The 26,060-nt window shown below is 47.1% G+C and overlaps 1 protein-coding gene across 2 annotated transcripts in view; it reads right to left on the bottom strand.

The window, feature by feature from the left end:
• The window catches only part of ACVR1 (activin A receptor type 1), a 194,486-nt gene extending 168,804 nt beyond the window's left edge, over window positions 1-25,682 (bottom strand). For both annotated transcript variants that reach the window (XM_082260672.1, XM_082260673.1), the window contains exon 1: window positions 25,564-25,682. The gene's annotated coding sequence lies outside the window, so the exon portion shown is untranslated. The remainder of the gene's footprint in view (window positions 1-25,563) is intronic.
• Window positions 25,683-26,060: the final 378 nt, after the last annotated feature.

Below are 26,060 nucleotides of genomic sequence, written 5' to 3'. Positions count from 1 at the left end.
GGAGCCTTCTTTCCTTATATGTGCTGGGCCAGATCACATGCCAGCTTGTGACCAATCAGAATCGCTATGATCCATCCCAGATGACCACTGCTTTCAAATCCCCATAGCACTGGACTGGCTGTGTCAGATGTCAAAGCTAATCATCTATGGAGGTAGCTGCAGCAGGGAGCGGGGGTTGGGGAGAGTGTATGTTGGTTCACCTAATTATTTTTTGTGCAAGGGTTAACTTACACATAAAGGGAGGAATTTTTAGTATCTTATCTCTGCTATCAGGGTGGATTTGATTTAAATCACAATTCAAATCAAGATTTAAATCCCTAGTAAAAAGGCTTGATTTTAATCAACTCGATTTAAATCCTAATTTTTACAGAGCAACTGTCATCTGTCCCGCAGCAGCTCCTCCTCTGACCCGATGTTGACTCACCGAAGTCCCATGCACTTTAATGTGACGGCTGGTGATGTGGCAATGACACCACAAGGTGAGTGGATGCCCACCAACAGGCGCTGCCATAAAGGATCTGAAATGACCGGAGCTCTTTAAATGCTGGTAGTGTAAAATTGTGTGAATGCAGCAATGCAGTTGCAGAGCTTGCATTCATTGAATGAGTTTAACAAAGATATCAATATTGCAGAATATCCACTTTAAGACCGGAAGGATTTTCCCCCTTAATGACCAGGCCCGATTTTGCGATTCGGTACTGCGTTACTTTGACAATTGCGCGGTTGTGCGCCGCTGTAACCAAATAAAATGGACGTCCCTTTTCCCCACAAATAGAGCTTTCTTATGGTGGTATTTGATCACCTGTGCAATTTTTATTTTTTGCGCTATCAACAAAAAAAAAGCAACAATTTTGAAAAAAAAAAAAAAAAAAAAAAAAAGCTGGGTTATACTTACTGATAACTCCTTTTCTAATAGTCTTCCAGGACAGCCCATGAGACGTTAGGCTCCTCCCCCAGGGACAGGAAACACATTCCAAAATTCAAATAAAAGGCGGTGCCTTAGTCCTCACCTTCAGTATTTCATGAGAACCACAGGACACCCTGTAAAACATATACATAGATATATAGACACATATCATACATTTATACATAATACCAGATAATTCGGGTGGGAATCCGGCTGTCCTGGAAGACTATTAGAAAAGGAGTTATCAGTAAGTATAACCCAGCTTTTCTCAAAGTCGTCTTCCAGGACAGCCCATGAGACGATAAGCAAGAACTTACCAGTCTAGGGAGGGACTACTGCCTGGAGCACCTTTCGACCGAACGCCTGTTCCTGAGAAGATAGGAGGTCCAGGCGATAATGTCTAACAAAGGTCGAAAAGTTAGACCAGGTAGCTGCCTTACAGATTTGGTCTGGAGAGGCACCGGCCCTTTCGGCCCAAGACGTGGACAATGCTCTAGTAGAGTGTGCAGTAATGAAAGGTGGAGTTACCTTTTTCACCATATAGGCTTCTGTGATAGCCTGTTTGATCCATCTAGCTAAGGTTGCCTTAGAAGCTTTTTCCCCTTTATGGGAGCCGGAAAATTGTAAAAACAAAGTATCACTCTTCCTGAAGGTTTTAGTCACCTCCAGGTATCTCAGAAGGGCTCTTCTGACATCCAAACAACTAAATTCTCTCTCTTTATTGTTGTTTGGGAAATTGCAAAAGGAAGGAAGGACTATGTCCTGAGTCCTATGAAAAGAAGAGACCCTCTTGGGCAAAAATCCTGGATCTGTTTTTAGCACAATCCTGTCGTCAAAAATCATAAGAAAAGGTTCTCTGATTGAGAGAGCCTGCAATTCGCTAACTCTTCTAGCCGAAGTTATAGCTACTAAAAATAAAGTTTTTAGGGTGAGCATTTTTACTGACAGGTCTACCAAGGGTTCAAACGGACTGGTAACCAAAGCCTGGAGTACCAGGGATAGATCCCAAGCTGGACACGTTTTAATCCTGGTTGGCTTTGTCCTGGCAATAGCTCTGAAAAAGGCATTCACATTAGGGTCTTCTCTAAGGGAGAACCGAAGAAAGACACTAAGGGCGGCAGCCTGTACCTTTAAGGTCCCTAGGGAGAGACCTTTGTCTATGCCTTCTTGAAAAAAATCTAAGATAGTTGGTATATCTGGGGAATGTCTCTGATTCTCCACCATCCAGAAATGAAATTTCTTCCAACTTTTAGCATATATCTTCCTAGTGACCGGCTTTCGACAGCTGGTCAATGTTTGGATGACTCTGTCTGAGAACCCCTGAGAACCAAGAATTTGTTCCTCAGATACCGGGCCGTCAGGTTTAGGGTCCTGAGAAATGGATGGACCACCGGACCTTGAGTTAAGAGGCCTGGTCTCCAAGTCATTGGAGGTAGTGCTGCCAAAGCTTGAAGGCGTGCAAACCATGGCCTCTTGGGCCAGTATGGGGTAATCAGGATCATCTCTAAATCTACTAGGATGAATTTCTGAAGAACCCGTGGGATCAACTTGATCGGAGGAAATGCGTAACAGAGTCTGACTTTCCAGGGGTGGGCGAAGGTGTCTATGCCTAACGCCTGATCCCCTTGAGCTATGGAAAATAATGTTTCTGTTTTCCTGTTTGCCTAGGAGGCAAATAGATCCACTACCGGTAGGCCCCAAAAGTTTGTGACTTTGAGGAACACCTCTGGGTTGAGGGACCAATTGTCCTGGTTCATCTGGTGGTGGTGCAGATATGACTGTGATACCTGGATGGTCCAGCTTCGCCTTTTTGATAGGTGAAGAGAGGATCTCCGCCACCAAAGGGTCCTTTTTATCTTGGAGGGAACCGTTACTGTTTGTTCTAAGGAACTTAACTATCCATCCTAATTCTGTAGGAAGAATTTTAGGAGTGGACGTTGCTGGAACCTTGCCCAGGGGGCTGCTGGGAAACAGGAGGTCATCAAGCACATCATCCTTGTGACGTCTCTTAGAGAGACCCATGAGTTGGTCTGTAAAGAGGCTACCGTCAGGTTCATTTTCTCCCTTTAGTGCTAAGGGAAGAAGATTTTGTAACCCAGGTAGGACACTCCTTGAGAGGGTATCAGGCAAGACTTCTGTCTGTTGAAGATCAGTCAATGACTTCCTGAGGGTTTCTGAATCACAAAGATGTGAGAATAAAACCCTGTTCCTAGTTCTTCTCTGGGGACTGGGATTATTACTTTGTAATCCACAAGGTCCCCTAACAGAAGATTCAAGGCAGAGGCCTTGACTGGATCCCTGAGAAGATTTGCGATCAGGATTCTTTCTGGATGTAGAAGACAGAACTCCAGCCTGTGTCCTTGGCCTACAAGGTCTAGAATAAAAGGGCTGGAAGAAATCCTCTTCCACAGTGGGAGGAAGGCCCCTAATCTTCCTCCCACCCTGAGAGGGGAGTCATTGGGGCTTGCCGGGGTGTTGAGGAGGGTTAAACAGAATGTTGCCCCTCCCCTTTCCTTTATGCCCGGTCCAATGTTTTTTGAAATTTTGCTGGGTTTCAAAAGACTTCTGCTGTTTACCCCTGCCACGAACATTCCTCTGAGCATAGGGGAACTTCTTCTCTGGGAATCCCTTCTTTTTATCTGCTGTACGCTCCAGGGCTTCTGTTAGGCCTGGGCCAAAGAGGTGGTCGCCTGTGAAGGGAAGACCACAAAGGCGAGATTTAGAAGTAACATCACCTGACCATGTCTTGAGCCATAGGCTTCTTCTGGCCGTATTAGCCAGAGCTGAGGTCCTTGCTGCCATTCTTACAGCTTCAGCTGAAGAATCCGCCAGGAATCCAATTGCCTGGAATAAGAGCGGAAATGATTTATTAATCTGTTCCCTTGATGTGCCAGCAGACAGGTGTGTTTGGATCTGAGATAGCCACAGCTCTAGGTGTCTGGCTATGCAGGTGGATGCCAGGGCTGGCTTTAAGCTCATAATGGAGGCTTCCCAGACCCTACGCAAAGAGACATCAGTTCTCTTATCCATAGGGTCCTTTAGTGCTCCCGAATCCTCAAATGCCAAGTCAGTGCCTTTGGAGATTCTGGAAAGGGAGGCATCCACCTTAGGGATTTTGTTCCAGGGCTGCTCCCCACTGTTGTCAAATGGATACCTTCTTTTCAAAGTTCTTGGAAAAAAGGGCTTTTTATCAGGAGAATTCCACTCCTGTTTGATCACATCCAATAGGGAGCTATGCACAGGGAACACTCTAGCATTCTTTTTATGACTAGTGTACATTAAGTCATGCTTAGAGAGATGCACTTCTTCCTCCTCAATCTCTAGAGTGGTATAAACTGCTTTGAGTAAGTTATCTACATCCTCCAAGCTCAATTTACAGTTGGAGCTATCATGGGAATCATTGCCTTTATGTTCCTCCCCTGATCCTGATCCTTCTTGCTCCCCACCAGAAGAGTGGGAAGAAGAAACCTCCTCCTCCAAACCCACCGGGTCATTTAAGGATGGTGGAGCCTGAGCTGGGGTGGAAGGCTGGACTGGTGCCTGCATCTTCTCAACGAGAGTTTTAAATGAACTAATCGTACTTTTTAGCTCATCTCTCACTGAGGTTAGCATTTTCTGGGAAGAGACTGTAGGGTCGTCTTTGACCAGTTTAGCTATGCATGCCCGGCACACTACTTTGTTCCAAGAGGAACTTAATCTTTCTCCGCATACAGCACATTTCTTTTTGGGGGGCTGAGGTGGGTTATTGTCCTGAGCCTTGGCCTGGAAGATAAAAGACAAGAGAATTATAATTTAGGAAAACTTGTCCACCTCCCACCTCCCGCTTATCCCCCACCTCGTGATAAAAAAGAGGGAGCGGTGCTGCTTACCCCTAGCCCCTAACGATAGAAAAAGAGAGGGGGGAAGGGGAACGGAGTTCCTAACAGGTATCTGCAAATAGGGTGTACATTCCCCCTTGCTTACCTGAGAGGTGCCGATGCCAGAGCCGACTTCCACCGCCTGTGCGGTTACTGTCGTGTCCATCGCTCTGTATGGTGGTCCCAGCACTGCTGTTTCCCCCTAACATCGGTCGCCCATTCGTACTCACTGTTCGCGCCTTCGGAAACTGGAACGAGGGTTTCCGGCGCCCGCGGATGCCGTCACTGCGCCGGAAGTGACACTGTCGCTTCCCGTGAGGCCAGAGTGGATACGCTGAGTTCCGCCCCCTCCGTTTTTGGCGCCAACTTCAAAATTTCTTCCGAAGTTAGCGGTTCACGGGTACACAGCACTGCTGCTCCAAGGAACCAGCCGACCAACGGAGTGGACTCCCCAACGTTCCACCAGACAGCATCCGTAGTCCTGCCGAGAGGCTAGAAGAACAGGAGACAGCGGTCAGCCCCTATTGCGGCACTAAGGGGTACCGCTATGGGCTGAGGAGATGCATCTTTCCAAGTCTTCCAAGGACAGTCCAGGAGACCGGGAGCTTCAGTTCCAGGAACATGTTACCCCCTGTCCGGAGGAAACACTAAATACTGAAGGTGAGGACTAAGGCACCGCCTTTTATTTGAATTTTGGAATGTGTTTCCTGTCCCTGGGGGAGGAGCCTAACGTCTCATGGGCTGTCCTGGAAGACGACTTTGAGAAAATTATATTTTATATATATATATATATATATATATATATATATATATATATATATATATATATATATATATATATATAAATCTAAAGAGATATATATATCTCTTTGTTTTTTCCCCCACATCCTGCTATATGACCTTCTCAAAAAAAAAAAAAAAATTAAAAATCAAAATTTAACATTAGGCCAATTTGTTTTCTGCTACATATTTTTGTTAAAAAAAAAAAATTTGCATTAAGCGTATTTTGATTGGTTTGCGCAAAAGTTATTGCGTCTACTAACTATGGGAAAGATTTGTGTCATTTTTATTGGTTTTTTTTTTTCTTTCTAGTAATGGCGGCGATCTGGGATTTTTTGCGGGACTGCGACATTGTGGTGGACAGATCAAACCCTGACATTTTGTACACTTTTGGGGGTACCAGTGACATTACTACAGTAATCAGTGCTAAAAATATGCACTGTTACTGTAATATTGCCATTGGCAGGGAAGGGGTCAGCCCTGTGGGTGATCAATGGGTTAAATGTGACCCTAGGAGAGGGATTCTAACTGTGTGGGGGGCGTGGCTTCTGAGCTTACCATAGACACATGTGATCCTATATAGAAGGATCACATGGGCTCTATGATCATTTCAGGGAGAAGTACGGTCAGCTGTGTTTACAACAGCTGACCGTCCTCTCTCAGCAGGGAGTGATCACAGGTGTCAGGCAGCATTCGGAGCTGCCTGCCCGCTGCATTGGCTTCCCTGCTTCCGAATGGGGGCAGGAGCGTGCCGGCCTGCGCTCGCCCCCTATCTTTCCCGTGCGCGACCGATGCAGGCCTACATCGGTTTTGCACCGGAGAGCCACCCAGCCACAATAAAAAGGTGGCGGGTGGTCGGGAAGTGGATATACAGCCTCATGCTACATAACTAAGCTCCATTTCATGCTGAATAAACTGAATATTAATGTATCTTAAATAGAAAACCAGCTTTAGATTTTTACTCCAAAAGCTTTTTATTAAAATAAATTTGATAAAATTTAAAAAAATCTTTTTTTTTTTTTTTTTTTTCTATTTAAATCAGAAGTCGAGGACGGAGCGTCACTGCATCCTAGGTGAGTATAGTTCCGCTTTCAAAATCCCCCCCCCATTCACATCTGTGCGATTCTCAGAGTGTGACAACGCTCAAGATGAAGAAACCAAATATTCTCAATGGGCCCCTCACACCTGAGAATTGTTTCGCTGGTCGCGTGAAGCTCAAAAAAAGTACAGGACCTTCTTTGGGGGTAAACTCCAACACTTTAGCCCCACCGACTTGAATGAGTGCCTGAAAAATGCTTGTTTACATGCGTTGAGATGAATTCCAGGTATGGATATTTTAAACACAGTTACATTGATCCAGCCAGGACTAATATATACATAACGATGGATCTACCATGCCTGGCTGATGCCCCTGGAGGCCAGAAAATCGATAGACTCCGCTCCTACAGGGATCTCCACTTGCTTCTGGGTCCTGTGCTGAGCGGATGGCCTGACCCATTGCCAACACATTCACAGCTCCGCACAGGCACCATACAGGGAATGCAAAGTGCACTCTGATTGGAGGAGATGGAGAGGCGGAGCAGTGAGTGCAAAGCATTCTCTGAATGGCACCTGTGCTTGGACTCCGGAACTAAGAGCCGGGTTCACACAAATGCGTTGACAGACATCACAAGAGATTCGGAGCGCACTGCTCTGCAAATCACATGGGATGTCAACGATGTGAATTCAGCCATTCAGATTGTACGACTTAACTTGCATCGCATTCGGACCAAACTCGCACAGGACCCTTTTTTGGGTTTGCACCAGAATCGGATCAACACCCTACCTGCGGTGATGACGGTCATCAGCTCTATCCCTCATACTTTCGGTTAAAGCAGAGTTCCACCCAAAAGTGGAACTTCCGCTTTAGGGAGTTCTAACCCTCTGACATGCCACATTTGACATGTCTTTTTTTTTTTGGGGGGGGGGGGGGGGGGAGCGGGTACCTAGTTTTGACAGGTACCCGTTCTTACTTCCGTTCGGAGCGCCGCGGCGCCCTGAGCGGAAGTTCTCCTCTCCCCCTCCCTCCCTGCAATCTTCTGGGACATGTCAGAGCGGGCGGATCTCCTAAGTGACAAACAGTGACAGATTGCAGTGTTCAGCATAGCTGAACCTGCGATCTGTCTCTGTGTCACTCAGTCACCTCCCCCCACACATGTCAGTAAGCACCAGGCATACATTAACCCCTCCCTCTCCAATAAAATTAACCCCTTCCCTGCCAGTGTCATTTTTACAGTAACAGTGCATATTTGTCACTGGTACCCCCAAAAGTGTCAAAAATGTCAGTCAAGGGTCCGATCTGTCAGCCGCAATGTCGCAGTCCCGCAAAAAAAAAAAAAAAAAAAAAAAAAAAAAAAAAATCGCAGATCGCCGCCATTACGCGTAAAAAAAAAAAAAAAAAAACAACACCAAAAATGACAGAAATCTTTCCCTTAGTTAGTAAACGCAATAACTTTTGCGTAAACCAAAATACGCTTATTGTGATTTTTTTTTTTACCAAACATATGTAGCAGAAAACAAATTGGCCAAAAATTTAAAAAAATTTAGATTTTTACATTTTTTTGGGGGGGAATTTCATATAAAAAAATGTTAAAAATATTGTTATTTTTTCAAAATAAATGCTATTTTTTGTTTATAGCACAAAAAGTAAAAATCGCACAGGTGATCAAATACCACCAAAAGAAAGCTCTGTTTGTGGGAAAAAAAAAGGACGTAAATTTCGTTTGGGTACAGCGTCGCACGACCACGCAATTGTCAGTTAAAGTCGCACAGTGCCGAATCGCAAAAAGTGGCCTGGACGTAAGACAGCAAAATCCTCCAGTGGTAAAGTGGTTAAAGTCCATGTAAACCCCAACAGTGAACTTCTCTCATTTGCTCTCTTTGGTATGTTAAATATATGCTTGAAAGTGTTTTAGGATATGTTTAATATGTGCAAAAAATAAAAAACTGGATCCTGCCAGAAATTGTGAGCCAATGCCTTCCTGTGCTGCACTCTTCTCAGTTAGCATTGTTCCAAATTATCTCAGCGGGCTAGAAAACACCTTCCTCTTATGTTACGAGGGGGGGGGGGGGGAGGGGGAGGGGAGCTCTGTAGCTGTACTCAGGGTGAAAACACTGCCCTTCCATAAATACAGTATGGTAAAAGAGAAGGGGAGGCGCCACCAAAGTGTAGTATTTAGAATGTCAGCATGTATTACACAGGTATAAGAGGCAGAATTCACATTAGAACAATAAGTGTGGTAAAGCCCAAGTGTAATTAAAATAGAAAATAAGAGAAACAGCACAAGAGGCACATCCTAATGACTGCATATTATGTCCCCTATGCTGTTTCCTTTTCGGTTAGTAGAAACCTTCCTCAGTCCATGTCCCCCACCCTCCCTGTCATCATATGGTGCTGTGGGGGTAATAGATCTAAGAGGCTATTACAGGCTCATCAAAAGAAAGCGACAATGCCCTTGATGTGGAAATCCACCCCATTGAGCTATTGTTTTCCAACAGTGGGGAGACTTCCCTGCTGCAAGAATACAGTGATCAGTGTTGTGGGCTATAGCCTGCAGCACTGATCGAGTGAGGCAAATCAGACAGGGCGGTTGTACAGAAGTCAATCGGTAGACCTCAGTGCCAGTATGGATTTCTATCGATTGAACCACCCAATTTTTTTTTGCACAGGTCAGCCCGGATCCTCCTCTTCTCAGGTCCCTGGAAGGTGCTCCTGGCCCCTCCCTTCTGTTGAGTGCCCCCACAGCAAGCAGCTTGCTATGGGGACACCCAAGCTGAGCTGCAGCTCAGTGTATCCATTACACATGGAGCCACCATTTGGCCCCGCCCTTTCTCTTTCCTTATTGGCCATCTGAGTTTAACCGGTTGCCGACCGCCGCACGACTATATACTGCGGCGGTCAGCCCCGGCCAGGCAGAGTGACGTATCGGTACGTCACTCGCCTGTCACTGACTTGCGAGCCTATCGCGGGCGGGCGCGCGCCCGCCGCGGCTCGTTCACAGGCAAGTCAGTGCGTGTGACCGGCGGACTCGATGTCCGCCAGTCACACTGCGATCGCTCCTGTGAAGGGAGAACGACAGAGCAGCTTGTGTAAACAAGCTGCCTGTCAGTTCTCCCTGTGTAAAAGTAAAGATCTGACCGTTCTACTATGTAGAACGGTTGATCTTTGCTTTTACACCAATAGGAATGTCCCTACACAGTAGAAAGCACGCCCCTAGGACACACTTAACCCCTCCCTGTCCAATAAAGTTAACCCCTTCCCTGCCAGTGTCATTTTTGCAGTAACAGTGCATATGTATAGCACTGATTACTGCAGTAATGTCACTGGTAACCCCAAAAGTGTCAAAAATGTCAGTCAAGGGTCCGATCTGTCCGCCGCAATGTCGCAGTACCGAAAAAAAAAAATCGCAGATCGCCGCCATTACGCGTTAAAAAAAAAAAACACCAAAAATGACAAAAATCTTTCTCTTTGTTAGTAAACGCGATAACTTTTGCGCAAACCAATCAAAATACGCTTTTTGCGATTTTTTTTACCAAACATAGGTAGCATAAAACAAATTGGCCGAAAAATGTTAAAAAATTTTGATTTTTACTTTTTTTGGGGGGGAATTTCATATAAAAAAATGTGAAAAATATTGTTATTTTTGCAAAATTTACGCTCTTTTTTTGTTTATAGCGTGTGATCAAAAAATCGCACAGGTGATCAAATACCACCAAAAGAAAGCTCTGTTTGTGGGAAAAAAAGGACGTCAAATTCGTTTAGGTACAGCATCGCACGACCGCGCAATTGTCCGTTAAAGTCACGCAGTAAAAAAATCGCAAAAAAACCCCTGGTCCTTTAGCAGCCAAATCCTCCGGGGCTTAAGTGGTTAATTGACAGCAGTGGGAGCCAATGGCGCCAATGCTGTGTCTCAGCCAATCAGGAGAGAGTGTCCCAGATGGCTGAGGCACTTGTGGACATTGCTGGATATAGAGAGGGCTCAAGTATTAGAGGAGTCTGCTGCAAACAGAAGGCTTGTTATCTTAATGCATAGAATGCATTAATATAAAAAACCTTGTTACATAGTGTGTATGGCATTATGAAATCTGAAGACTTCCAAAAGAACTCTGGGGTGCAATGTAGGGCCCAGTGTCATAGTTAGTCCAGTTGAAAAAAGACACAAGTCCATCTAGCTCAACCAATAAAAAACAAAAAAGAAAACCCAACCATACAATCCCATATACACAATCCTATACCCGCAGTTGATCCAGAGGAAGGAGAAAAAGACCGGCAAAGCATGATCTAATTTACTGCAGCAGGGGAAAAAAATTCCTTCCCGATTCCCCGGGAGGCAATCCGATATTCCCTGGGATCAACTTTACCTATAAATTTTAGGTACCCATTTATATTATGTACACCCAGGAAAGAATCCAGTCCTTTTTTAAAGCAATCTAGTGAGCTAGCCAGAACCACCTCTGGAGGGAGTCTATTCCACATTTCACAGCTCGTACAGTGAAGAAACCTTTCTGTATTTGGAGACGAAATCTCTTTTCCTCTAGATGTAGAGAGCGCCCCCTTGTCCTCTGTGTTGACCTAAAGTGAATAACTCAATACCGTATTTTCCGGCGTATAAGATGACCCCCCTAATTTTCAAATTAAAAACATAGGTTTTGGGCTATACTCGCCATATAAGACTACCCCCCTTCCAAAGCAAGGCAACACCATTGAAAAACATCAGATTTCTCATAATCTCCAAGGTACCCCAAGTACTGTAATACATGTAATCTCTCATAATATCTCCAAGGTACCCTAAGTATTACCAGTAGATGTAATCTCAAGACACTGGCTATGTGGGAATCCTGTACCGGTATACCGTATGTACCGTAGCTTCGGCTACATACAGTGTACCGCGCTGAGCCAATCACGGTGAGCGATGTATTCTATTATTGAATGAAAAGTCTGCTCGGATTGGCAGAGTCAGAGAGGCGGGCTGATGTTACTCCGCCAATCCGAGCAGACTTTGCATTCAGTAATAGAATACATCGCTCTCCCTGATTGGCTCAGCGCGGTACACTGTATGTAGCCGAAGTTACGGTACATATGGTATACCGGTACAGGATTCCCACACCGCCAGTGTCTTGAGATTACATCTACCGGTAATACTTATACTTAGGTTACCTTGGAGATATTATACTCAGCGTATAAGACGACCCCCCATTTTTGGGGGATTTTTTTGAGGTTCAAAAGTAGTCTTATACGCCAGAAAATACAGTAATTTACAACCCCTTTAATCCAGCCATAGAGGATTTGAACCCTGGTCAGTTCATCAGGGACCAGCCGAGATTCGAACCATCTATGGGCAGGCTGACTGTACTCAAGTTGAACCATCGATCAACTTGGGTACAACCAGCACGTTGGATTTTTACATGCGATTATAGCCACCACTAGCAATAACCACTGTGTTCTCCCAGCAGGGATGGCTCCCCCCACCCTCCCCGGAGAACACAATAGCTTCGCAGGAGCGATTCCCACAACACTGACTGTGCTGATGGGGGAACCAAGCAATATTCTTTCCTGCAGCAATTCGTGATTGCAAGAAAGAAAAATCGCATCATCTATGGCAGGCCTCGACAAATCCCGGGCGCCAGGTCGCATTTGCGACTAGAATTAGCGACCTGGCGCCTGGGGTGCCCTGCTTGAGCTGTCCTGTCCCTTTTGCGCCCCCCACCTCCTCTTCGAGTTCACGGACTTCCACGCCGTACAGAAATTTAGTCCCCGGCTTTTCGGCCTTCTTCTGTGAGATGAGAAGCTAGGGGAACTGGCGCCCTCTTGTGGTGGCCGGGAGTAATGCATGTTCTCAATGCCTTTTCTTCTCCTTCCAAAGAGGAGAAGAGAGGGAAGTTTTTTAAGGCTTCATCTCTCTGTCCAGTTACCTTTGCTTAAAGGTAAGTGGACAGGGAGTGTGGTTATTATTATTAATTTATTTTTTAAATGTAAAAAAAATAATAATTTTTTCTTTTTTTTTTTAATTATTAAAAAAAAAAAATAAAAAAATGTTTTCTTTTTTTTTCTTCAATTCTTATTAAAAAATATATATATCTTTTTTTTTTTTTTCCTCATCGCCGTGCCACAGCCAAAGGCCCCTTTCACACGGGCTGTCTGATCAGGTCCGCCTGTCAGTTTTTCAGGCAGACCTGATCGGACCGTTCAGTCTCCTCTATGGAGCGGTAATCTGCCGCCATCTGACCCTGCCCGCCAAAAACAGACGGATGGTGGTTCTATTTTCTATCCATCCCGTGGATCCGATCAGATGGCATCGGATGGAAAGAGACAGACAGTCTGTTTCCATCCAATTGCGCTATATAGGAGAGTGGGGTTCTAGTCGTATTTATGTGTAAATTTAGTATCAGTTTTATTAAATAAAGCTTGGTTGTTAGTTTAAAAAAAAAAAAAACTGGCTCCTAACTTTTTTAGCTGGCTCCTAGATTTCAGGCAAATTTGTCAAGCCCTGATCTATGGCTTGCCTTACTAGTAGGATTAGAATTACGAGGATCGGTACGCTGCAATACATTTCTGTTCTTGGGTTTGGTTTTTCTTCCACCACATTCTGCTTTCATCACTGTAGTAAAATATAAAATGTTATAGATTTTCATTCTAGTCCACAATCCCGGGGAAGGGAGTGCCGTAAAATAAGTGCATGGCTGCAAATACTAAAAAACAAACTGTTTGGTGACCTTCCAGTAAAGTACATTCTCAACTTGACAATGCACAGTGTGAGCCACAACTTTATCTGAAATCAATGAATGGCCTGGTTTCAGAGCAGTTAGCGGTGGGTTCACATCAAAGGAAGCAGCGAGGAGACCCAGACACACTGTCTATTGTGCCGCTTATCTCTCAGCATGTCTGAGCTCAAATCAACAGGAAAGTGCAAGTCACGTTCACAGCCCATTCCGCATGACAAAGAGAGCCCTCCGCAGCAATGATCACCTCTGCAATGAGCACCCCCCCCAGCACAGAAGACCCAGGATGGGCTCATCAGTACACACAATGAACGCAGGAGTAATTAATATGGAAATGCCTAGTGCTCATCACCGCAGGATATGGCATAGGGGGGCCTATATCAGACATTCAGCATGCCCCCCACCCCACACTAGCATATGCATTAATTCCTTTAACCCCAAATGACTGCAAGGAGACATCTGCAAAGTAATCAGGTCTTCAGCAGGCCTGGGTTGTACACTTGCCAATTATTATCGGAGTCTGGTGTCAGCTAACACAGAGACATGCACCCTGTGCAAATGTATTTTTCTGTACACTGGCGTACACAGACCGGGGTAGGGTATTGAAGCTTCAGATGGCGTTTAAAAGTGCGTGCAATCCCACCATACACAACAGACCCAAGCATTGCTACAGTGAGGCCAGATAAGGATTGCCAATTGAGCAATAATGAGTATTTATATAGCCAAGGCAATACAGCAATTTACATAGTGTACATTTGTGTCAGTACACCAAGGAGCTTACAATCCAATGGCACTGTTCCACTGCAAGTACCGGCTCGGCTCTACTTGGCCCAGTTTGCTTTTCCACTGCTGGTACCGCATGGTACGGTGTTGCAACGGTTTGGTACGGTATGGTTTGCTTTTCCACTAAAGTAGTCCTAAAGTTAAGTGGGTGGGATAACAACGGGGTGGGTGGGATTCTCTGACCAATCAGTGGCTAGTAGTGACTGCATGCAAAGGATTGTGGGATATGGTACCGGGTATGGTACCTCTTGGAACCACAATCGAGGTGGTACTGTTTTTGAGAGCCGTACCGTTCGGTTCCATGCAGTAGAGCTGCACGATTAATCGTATGAAAATCGCGATCTCGATTCACCCCTCCTGACAATCTAACCCTGAAATATGCTCGATTCTTTGCATAGCTGCATAGCAGAGAGAACAGCTGTGGAAAAAAAAAAAAAAAAAAAAGCCTCCCGCAAAAGGCTATCAGCAAAGTCTCCCAGTAACTATAAACAAAAATGATTACATTGTATCTTTTCCTTCCCTCTGCCAGGGAGAAAGGAAGTTTAACCTCTTAAAGACTGGATCTTTTTCTGACATTTGTTGCTTGCAAGTTAAAATCATTTTTTTTTGCTAGAAAAGTACTTAGAACCCCCAAACATTTTAAATATTTTTTTTAGCAGAGACCCTACAGAATAAAATGGCGATTGTTGTAATATTTTATGTCACACTGTATTTGCGCAGCAGTCTTTCAAACGCAATTAATAGACTTTAATGAATAAAAAAAAACGTAACAGTAAAGTTATCCCAATATTTTTTTGTTACACAGAGAATCGTGAGAGAATCGTGATCTTTATTCCAAGCTAAAAAATCGTGATTCTTATTTTGGCCAGAATCGTGCAGCTCTACCATGCAGTGGAAAGCGCCGCTGTACCATACCGAACCGTTCCTACACCGTACCATGCGGTACCAGCAGTGGAAAAGCACAAAAGCGAGCCGAACCGTTCGGTTCCATGCAGTGGAAAAGCGCCATAAGATCCCTATCTCACATGCATACATGCTTGGGGCCAAATACCTAGTAGCATATATTTGTGGGTGTGGGAGAAAACTGGAGCAACCAAAGACAACCCACAGGGAGAATATTGGCACTTTTCCACTGCAAGTACCGGCTTGGCTCCACTTGGCCCGGTTTGCTTTTCCACTGCATGGTACGGTGTCGGAACAGTTCGGTATGGTTTGCTTTTCCACTTAAGTAGTACTAAAGTAAGTGGGTGGGATAACGACGAGTCTCTGACCAATCAGCGGCTAGTAGTGACAAACAGTCAAGGCTGCATGCAAAGGATTGTGGGATATGGTACCGCTACGGCCCTCTTGGAACCACAACTGAGGTGGTACTGTTTAAGCGAGCCGTACCGTTCGGTTCCATGTAGTGGAAAAGCGCCATATGCAAACTCCATGCAGATAGTGCCCTGATCAGGATTCAAACTGGAGACCCCCCTGCTCCAAGGTAAATGCTAACCACCAAAATGTCCAAAGACTTAAAAATGCAACAGTCTCTGCACTTAGCCAGCGCCCCTAACGGTTAGGACATGCTGGATCCTGTAATTCAACTGTAAAAAGAAAAGTTTAAAAAAAAAAAAAAAAAATAGAGGATATGCAAACTGCCATCAATGACCGCTCCTGCAAAAAAAAGCTAATTACCCAGTCAGTCACAGACCTGGAGTCAGTGTGCAGAACGGGATTTTAGCTTAACAAGCTGTATTGATGAGTCAGGTGGTGCTGAAGCCAGAGAAAGTCAGGCATCTGGCAATTTTAGGCTCCATTCCCACTTGTGCAACTTGTCTTGCACCTTTGGATACAAAGTCGCATGACAAGTTGCAGCCCATGTTTTTCAATGGAAGACATTCAAATCTATTCAACTTGAAAGTCGCCGCAAGTTTAAAAAGGCTCCTGCACCCGATGCGACTTGAGTGCTATAAACTGCAATGCAAACTCAAAAGTCACAAGAAGGATGCATCTTCATATCAATGCGACAATAGTGCAACAGTCAAAGCCAAAGTTGCAATGAAAATCGCATGACTTTGAAGCTGCAAAAGTGTAAAAGGAGCCTTAGAAGTCATTGAAAAACCATAGCCTCCGTAGTTTAGGTTTTCTATACATCTGCTATCTAATATTTCACAGCTGTGTTGTGGTCTTACTAGCAAATATGACCTTTTAGCTAAGTTCTAATGAAGATACTGGTTTCCTGGTTCTACATCAGACCACAGTGGGACCAACGCAGTTCAATAAGGATTAGACGTCTGATCGATTTCCATACCTGAACCTCTAATAACAAAGTACCAAGGAACCACCAACGTAACCCAAATTCTAGTCTAAATACGGATAGACTGATGGACTTCAAGACATACTAAGAATAGAAGTTCAATCAAGGAATTCTCAAAGAAACCCAAATTCTAATGTAGACAATGATACACTGACCGCTTTCAAGACAAACTGAGAATAGTGGAAATTCCCCCATATTGTGTCTGTAGACCTTTACAAGTTGTAAGGACATCTTAGAACTTGTAGACCCACATTACCTAGGAACCACCAAGCTCTTACTTAGACCAGGGGTCTCAGAACTTCCTAAGCAAAGAGCCAGTTTACTGTCCTTCAGGCTTTAGCGTGGAGGGCAGACCGTGGCCAGTGAGAGTAGAAAATGCCCCAGTATGTCATTGGTTTTAATGGGAGGAACTGTTGATATCAATGTGAAGAATGGTGCCAAATTGACAGTGTCAGTAAGGGGGAAATGGCTCTCCGTCATTGGTGCCAATTGGTGTAAAAGTGCCCCAAGGGCCAGGTAAAGGCAAGCAAAGATTCACATCACAGTTTGGAAACCAATGACTTAGACAATAAATCACTTATGTGGCACTACTGACAATAATGCCACCTTAGTGACAATTCACCCCCCCCCCCCCATCACTTTTCCATAATCTCTAGTCAAGATATGCTGAGACATTAAGTTCTAGAACATGGGTGTCCAACCTTTTGGCTTCTCTGGGCCACATTGAGTGTAGAGAAATTTTCTCGGGCCGCATATAAAATATAAACTATAGTTAAGGTATATAAGTAATAAAACGCCGCTGTGCCCTTCCCGCGCTGCTGCCCCCCCCAGCACTAATTTAACACAACTAGAGGATGATCCCTTCCGAGGCAGTCTCTGCCTACAGTTAGTTGGAAGCTGCTGTGGCCGTTTACCCCAACCGACTTCCTTCTTCCCCATCAAAAAAAAATAAATTGTCAGGGGGCAGTGGGCCGCATTGCCTGGGGCTCTGGGCCGCATGCGGCCCCCAGGCCACAGGTTAGACATGCCTGTTCTAGAAGATCCAAGTAGGTACAAGCCCCCTCCCCTCCATGTTAGGGCTTACAGACACACAATAAGGAGCCACCAAGCTCTTCCCTAGGAGACAATTCACTGATTTGGCACTACAGACACAATAGATCCGCAACCATGACAATACCCACCACCTCCTTTCCTCAACCTCTAGTCAGTTCTAGAAGAACCAGGAAGAGACAAGTTCCCCCTGCCCCATGCTAAGACTTATGGCTCGTTTCCACTGAGCTTTCTGGTACGGTTCGGTACGGTATTTATGCCGTTTCCATTATGAATGGTACCCTAATTCTGAACCGTACCACTTTTTTGGTACCCTTTCGTTGGGGTACCAAGCACATTAGTACCGTACCAACAGGGTGGGCCTACACTCTGCAGAACTTTGATTGGTTGACAGAGAATCGTCTATCACAGCTTTCCTGCTACACCACGCCTATCATGAAAGGGTACTATTGGCAGTGGAAACGCAAGGTGTACCGTTCCGAACCGTACCGTACTGAACCGAACCACTCAGTGGAAACGAGGCATAAAAGACCCACAATACCTAGGAGCCACCAAGCTCTTTCCTAGAGGATAATTTACCATGTGACACTTCGGACACAATAGTACCGCAACCATGGCAATCCACAGCATCCCTTTTCCATTCAATTCCTCCAGTCAAGACATGCTGGGACTTGCAGTTCTAGAAGAAAAAGGATGAGACACCCGTATACTACGACTTGTAGATCCACAATAACTAGGAACCACCAAACCCTTTCCTAGGTGATAATTCACTGATTTGGCAATACTGACAATTGCGCCACAACCATGACAATCCCCACCATCCCGTTTCCATTCCCTCCAGGCAAGTCATGCTGGGACTTGCAGTCCTAGGTGAACCAGGAAGAGACAAGAGCGCCCCCCCCCCCCCCCCGTCTCTCATCCAGACACTGCATCCCCATTGGCATGTGAAGATGAAAGCCGAATTCCAGTCTTCCTGGCACAGTCTAGCGTCCTGCCATTAGCAGGGCAGAATAAATGAAGTCTAGGAAGCATCGTATTTCATGGATGTTTGTCTCTTACCTTCCCAGCCTGCATCTCCTCTCTCCCCCAGCTCTTTAAATAAAAAGACAGCAACAGAAATATATTTGCCTAGTAGTTCATAGACCTCCATCCACCCACACAGATAAACATAGCCAGCAGCAGACGAAGAAATTCCCGGGAGGAACTCTGGCTCTCTTCCCACAATATGTTTGTATAGTATTCCAGGCTGCAGGGGCTTTTTCTGTGCACTGGGAGACACTGGAAGACACTGGGTAAATGTGTGGCTGTGTCCCCAGTCCTCCTACAGCACAGATCTCTCCTCCGCTAAGCCCAGCTGGGACTATAAAGAAGCCCCGATACCTAAATACATCAGATCACTGTTGTGCGTATCCGCAGATTGCCAAGCTCTGTGGAGCAATCAAGTTTATATATTGTCACCGATGCCAGTTGAGGACACTATAGAGTGAGGGAGGTATACGAGGCACATATAATAATGGTATATCATTAAAACAGGGCTGACCAGGTCTTTGCATTCCATGCCAAGCTTTAAAGGCATCTAATGACCTCAGGTAATCCTCATTTATGATTCCGCAAGATCAGACAACAACTGAGCCATGCAGACACCCTCAGGTCACCAAGTCTTGGATTAAGAATGGGTTGGAAATCTTCCATCAATAGCCCATTGTCCCCCCCCCCCCGCCGTCTGCGGTGAAAACCAGAAACCCCTCCCCATGCTAGGACTTGTAGACCCACAATACCTAGGAACCACCAAGTTCTTTCCTAGATTATAATTCACTGATGAAAACCCTCACCATCCTGTTGGCCACCCATGGTGGAAAATCAGAACCCAGTGGAACATCGTGGACCATACAGTTATACATGACATCACTATTAAACATCCGATTTCCATTTCGAGTGTATGAGCACCTTTAAGACGCCGTGGTTGGACTGGCAAAGGCCGACTTCCCATCCTACACTGCTCATCAGCCGATACCAGAAGACAGGGGTCCCTTGGGTTGCCAAAGATTGCATGCCTACAGAATCAACTAATGAAAATCCATCCCTGGTCACATGACGGTATTTAGGTATCATACACAAGAACTATCAGCAAGATGATTTCAGGACTAAGAAGAGATACAACTATATGATTACTCCGATCATACACTGAATGAGCTAGCACAGATGTGTCCAAACTGCGGCCCTTTGCTTGACTATCAGGCCCTTAAGGCCCGTACACACAATAAGAAAATCTGTAGGGAAAATTCACCCGACGACCGATCTGCCGATTTTCGGATTGTTAGTATGGTGCTTTCGACAGCCGACTCCGACTTTTCGGCTGACAAAATCCTGATGTGCAGCCTATAAAATTTTTGTCTTCCGTAATACGTCCGATTTTCGTCTCATTAGTACAGTTTTAGATGGAAAAAAAATCTTAAGAGCAAGACTAGGCATGCTCAGAGACGAAAGAAAACATACAAAGCAATCCAACACATGACATCACTTCTAAAGTAGAATTCTGTCATACGGGAAAATTTGTATGAAAGTAACCTCTTCACTTTCCACATCAGACTAGCATGCCACAAAAAATGGACGACAGATTGTTCGATAATCTGATCGTGTGTATGGGGCTTAAGGACAGACATCCTTCACTGACACCAGAGATAGGGCACCCCAATGAAGGGGCATTTTTTAGGGCACCCCAAATGAAGGGGCATTTTTTTCTTCACACTGACACCATTTTCTACTCCCACAGGCCACAGTCAGGCCCCACTGAGGTCTAAAGGGCAGTAAACAAGCCCTTTTAGAAAGTTCAGAGTCCCCTGAGCTAGCACATCACACTTCAACACAACTACCATACACTGTCCAGGTCTGACAATGAAAAGCCAAAAATATCCACCTTGTTTAAATAAAATAAGCCAAAAAAGTACTGCGTTATCTTTGTGCACATAGAGAGACAGATATCCACCCAAAACCAACTGCTCTGTACCATTCAGGAATTTGCCCCCATAGCTGGATAGGTCTGATCTCTGCTCACTCAATCCTCAATGGACCCTTAAATAGCTGCAACGTTGCTGGACTCGTCTAAACACTTCTACATGTCAAATGTAGGTACTCCGATCTGACCATGCAACCTTCAGTGCTCCGATCTGACCATCCAACCTTCAGTACTCCGATCTGACCATCCAACCTTCAGTGACCCTCAATAGCTGCACTTGTCTGATGCGTCTACATGTCAATAGTAGGTACCCTGATCTGCAACAGATCTAGCCATCCAGCCCTCAGTGACCCTCAACAGCTGCATCTTAGATGGACTCGTCTGACGCTTCTACATGTCAACTGTAGGCACTCCGATTTGCAACAGATTTGGCTCTGCAATCATTTAAAAAAAAAAAAACAAATGTCGCCCTCACACGTACAGTATAGTCACATTACATAGACACATCTGATGGTTTTGCATGTCACTCGTAGACACTCCACCTTGTCTGCAGCATATCTGGCCACCCAACCCTTACTGGCCCGATATATACATACAATGTAGCAAACTGGTCTGACACTTCTACACAACAGTTGGCACCCCAATCTACAAGAGACTGCCCATCTAAGCCTTATAGACCCCTATATACGTGAGCCTGCCTCCTCTAAATGCTACAAGTCAACTGTAAGCCTGCTGATCCAAAACAGGTCTGGCAATCCAGCCCTTTACATGAGCCAATGCAAAAAACGCACTGATCTCGTACGTCTTTTCACTTTAGACAAACATGTCTGACAATTCTACACGTCAACTGTTTTCATCCCAATCTGTAACAGATCTGGTCATCCAACCCCTAATTACCCTGTATATACATGAATCTTAGTGACCCCATCTGATGATCCTACACATCAACTATAAGCAACCCCCCCCCCCCCCCCCCCCAGCTAAAAACAGACCTGGCAACCCAACTATATAGATGAGCCAATGTATTCCTTACTGACCTCACATGTATGTTAACTCGAGCCAAACACATCTGATGCTTCTAGACATCAATTGCAGGCACCTTGATCTGCAGCAGCTCCGATTATCCAACCCTCATGGATCCTGATTATCCAACCCTCATGGATCCGGTTTATCCAACCCTCATGGATCCTGATTATCCAACCCTCATGGATCCGGTTTATCCAACCCTCATGGATCCGGTTTATCCAACCCTCATGGATCCGGTTTATAGCTGCAACTCAGCCGCACTCATCTGATGCTTCTCCATGCAAGCTGTAGGCACCCCAATATGCAGACAGGCCATGCAGCCCATACCCAAGCCAGATGACCTCAGATGGATGCTCATCTTAATGTGGAACTTCACTCTCCAAATCAACATTGATTATTTTTATTCCTAATTATTCCAGATGCTTTTGTACTTCAGTTGTTGGGTGGCCAGATCTGTTGCAGATTGGGATGCCTAAAATCATCAGGTTTGTTGGAGGTCAATAAGTTCTCATGTAAAGGATTGGATTGCCAGAAGGGGGGGGGGGGGGGTTGCAGTTTGTGTAGAAGCATCCAAAGAGTCGGCTAGGGTGCATGTGTCCATGGGCCAATAGGGGTTGGCGCCCCGTTCTACAACACATCCATCCAACTCTATACACAAGCCAAAGCTGTCCTCATGGACCTCAGATGTATGTACACCAGACAACTCTGACACGTCTAGACATCCCAATCTATAGCAGATCCAGCCATCCAACAAACCTATACATGAGATAATACCATCCTCCTGCAATCACACATTTCCTATTAGACACTCCAAATCACACCAGATATCTGATGATTGGGGGGAACGTTGTAGATTGGGGGGAACGTTGTAGATTGGGGGGAACGTTGTAGATTGGGGTGTCACCTCTGACTTCCCAGGGCCTCAGATATCCAATATATAAGGTGTGATTGCACGAGCTCATGTATAGGTTTGGGTGGCCAGATCTGCAGCAGATGGGGATGTAGACATCTATACCCAGATGGTAGACAACTAGATGGTTCTGGCTGATTTGGAGATTGGATAGACAGGTTTGATGTAGATCGGGGAGCCACCTCCAACAGTCCTGTCCATCCAATCACAACATAGAGCTGCAAATCAGTCAGACTTCTCTGATGTCTCATAGACATCAATTGTAAACATCTCCGTCTGCAGCAGTCCTGGCCATCCAACCCAATGCCATCTTTCCATCTCCACCATTCCAAACCACACCAGATATCTAATGACCAGGAAAGTCGGAGGTGGTGCCCCGATAAACAACTTTCCAAGTTATCACATATTGGGTGTGATATGGAATGGGGGGAGGTGTGATATGGAATGGGGGGGGGGGAGGTGTGATATGGAATGGGGGGGGAGGTGTGTTTGCATGAGGATGGCATTGGATGATATATAGAGTTGGGTGGCCAAATCTTCCACAAAGCGGGATGCCAGTCATTGACATGTAGCGGCGTCTGATGAGTCGGGCTGAGAGGCGGCTGTTTACGGTGTTGATGAGGGTTGGATGTCCACATCTGCTCCAGATTGTGACGTCTACAATTGATGTATATGAGCATTAGACAGGCCCAGCTGATTGGCTACAAAAGAGGACTGGATAGAAGGTGTGATTGTATGAAGATGGCATTGCATGGATGCCTGCATTGACACATAGATGAGCCCAGCTGAGATGCAGCTTGATACGGTGGTGATGAGGGTTGGATGGTCAGATCTGCTGCAGATCGGGATGTCTACAATCGACATGTTTCTTGAATTAAACAGCCCAGCTGATTGGTAGCTCTATATAAGGATTGGATGGACAGATCTGTTGTAGATCAGGGTGCCGCCTCCACACACCTGACCATCCAATCCCAATGGACATCCCCATCTGCAGCAGATCTGACCATCTAATTCTATATAGCCGGATTTGTCTGACACTTCTGTGTGTCAATGACCGTTTTCCAGATATATCCCAACATCAAACACTGTCCTCCACCAATCCTAATCACACCTGAAGACCCAACCATCGAAAGACATCTTCCAGAGTAGAGGCTGCAGGGGCCTCCTCCCCCCTCCTCCAGTCTAGGGGTCTCCTCTATCTCCCCCCTCCTCCAGTCTAGGGGTCTCCTCTATCTCCCCCCTCCTCCAGTCTAGGGGTCTCCTCTATCTCCCCCCTCCTCCAGTCTAGGGGTCTCCTCTATCTCCCCCCTCCTCCAGTCTAGGGGTCTCCTCTATCTCCCCCCTCCTCCAGTCTAGGGGTCTCCTCTATCTCCCCCCTCCTCCAGTCTAGGGGTCTCCTCTATCTCCCCCCTCCTCCAGTCTAGGGGTCTCCTCTATCTCCCCCCTCCTCCAGTCTAGGGGTCTCCTCTATCTCCCCCCTCCTCCAGTCTAGGGGTCTCCTCTATCTCCCCCCTCCTCCAGTCTAGGGGTCTCCTCTATCTCCCCCCTCCTCCAGTCTAGGGGTCTCCTCTATCTCCCCCCTCCTCCAGTCTAGGGGTCTCCTCTATCTCCCCCCTCCTCCAGTCTAGGGGTCTCCTCTATCTCCCCCCTCCTCCAGTCTAGGGGTCTCCTCTATCTCCCCCCTCCTCCAGTCTAGGGGTCTCCTCTATCTCCCCCCTCCTCCAGTCTAGGGGTCTCCTCTATCTCCCCCCTCCTCCAGTCTAGGGGTCTCCTCTATCTCCCCCCTCCTCCAGTCTAGGGGTCTCCTCTATCTCCCCCCTCCTCCAGTCTAGGGGTCTCCTCTATCTCCCCCCTCCTCCAGTCTAGGGGTCTCCTCTATCTCCCCCCTCCTCCAGTCTAGGGGTCTCCTCTATCTCCCCCCTCCTCCAGTCTAGGGGTCTCCTCTATCTCCCCCCTCCTCCAGTCTAGGGGTCTCCTCTATCTCCCCCCTCCTCCAGTCTAGGGGTCTCCTCTATCTCCCCCCTCCTCCAGTCTAGGGGTCTCCTCTATCTCCCCCCTCCTCCAGTCTAGGGGTCTCCTCTATCTCCCCCCTCCTCCAGTCTAGGGGTCTCCTCTATCTCCCCCCTCCTCCAGTCTAGGGGTCTCCTCTATCTCCCCCCTCCTCCAGTCTAGGGGTCTCCTCTATCTCCCCCCTCCTCCAGTCTAGGGGTCTCCTCTATCTCCCCCCTCCTCCAGTCTAGGGGCTCCTTTATCTCCCCCCTCCTCCAGTCTAGGGGCTCCTCTATCCCCCCCCCCTCCTCCAGTCTAGGGGCTCCCCTATCCCCCCCCCTCCTCCAGTCTAGGGGCTCCTCTATCCCCCCCCCCTCCTCCAGTCTAGGGGCTCCTCTATCCCCCCCCCTCCTCCAGTCTAGGGGCTCCTCTATCCCCCCCCCTCCTCCAGTCTAGGGGCTCCTCTATCCCCCCCCCTCCTCCAGTCTAGGGGCTCCTCTATCCCCCCCCCCTCCTCCAGTCTAGGGGCTCCTCTATCCCCCCCCCTCCTCCAGTCTAGGGGCTCCTCTATCCCCCCCCCTCCTCCAGTCTAGGGGCTCCTCTATCTCCCCCCTCCTCCAGTCTAGGGGCTCCTCTCCCCTCCTCCAGTCTAGGGGTCTCCTCTCCCCTCCTCCAGTCTAGGGGTCTCCTCTATCTCCCCCCTCCTCCAGTCTAGGGGCTCCTCTATCCCCCCCCCCTCCTCCAGTCTAGGGGCTCCTCTATCCCCCCCCTCCTCCAGTCTAGGGGCTCCTCTATCCCCCCCCCTCCTCCAGTCTAGGGGCTCCTCTATCCCCCCCCCTCCTCCAGTCTAGGGGCTCCTCTATCTCCCCCCTCCTCCAGTCTAGGGGCTCCTCTCCCCTCCTCCAGTCTAGGGGTCTCCTCTCCCCTCCTCCAGTCTAGGGGTCTCCTCTATCTCCCCCCTCCTCCAGTCTAGGGGCTCCTCTATCTCCCCCCTCCTCCAGTCTAGGGGCTCCTCTATCTCCCCCCTCCTCCAGTCTAGGGGCTCCTCTCTCCTCCTCCAGTCTAGGGGCTCCTCCCTCCTCCTCCAGTCTAGGTTCTCCTCTCCTCTCCATAAAACTGCTGCAGAGCTCTTCCCTGATCTGTCAATCAAATCCCTGCAGATGGATCTCCAGGAGGATTGGACAGCCCCGCCTATCCCGGGTAGAGAGCGGTGTGGCCCCTGGAGGAGCCCGGTGTGGCCCCTCTTACCTGCTGGTTGTAGGGAGCGGTGCCGCGCTGTGTGATCCGATCAGGAGCTGAGATCCCATCCACCGGCCATCAGATCCAGGAGGGAAGGAGAACTCCCCGGGCGGCTGTGCTCATCTTCCTCCCCTCCCCCCTCTCCTCTCCCCACCAACAACAGCACCGGAGGAGCGGAGAAGTTGTGTCGGAGGAAGTGCCGGGATCGGACGGTGTCTGGAGGTGGAATCAGCCAGGCATTACCACATCATTTCCTCCTCCACAGGGGGCGGGGCTGGGACAAGGACGGGTGGGCCGGGACAAGGGGGCGTGCTCTCAGGATGGAGCCAATCAGTGAGGCGGATAGGCTGCCGGGGATCCCCGCACTTCGGAGACAGCGAACTGAGAATTGGCAGAAGAGAGGAGAGAATGCAGCGATAAGGATGAGAGGCGATGTGTCCTCTATGGGTGTGAACCTCACTGCTCAAACACGTGTCTGTATTTATATGGGCGGGGCCAGGGGGCAG

Source organism: Pelophylax lessonae, assembly GCF_965119305.1.
Source record: "Pelophylax lessonae genome assembly, chromosome: 6".
Lineage (NCBI taxonomy): Eukaryota > Metazoa > Chordata > Amphibia > Anura > Ranidae > Pelophylax > Pelophylax lessonae.
Note: the sequence above shows the minus strand (reverse complement) of the source record. Positions and strands in the feature narration are given on the sequence as shown.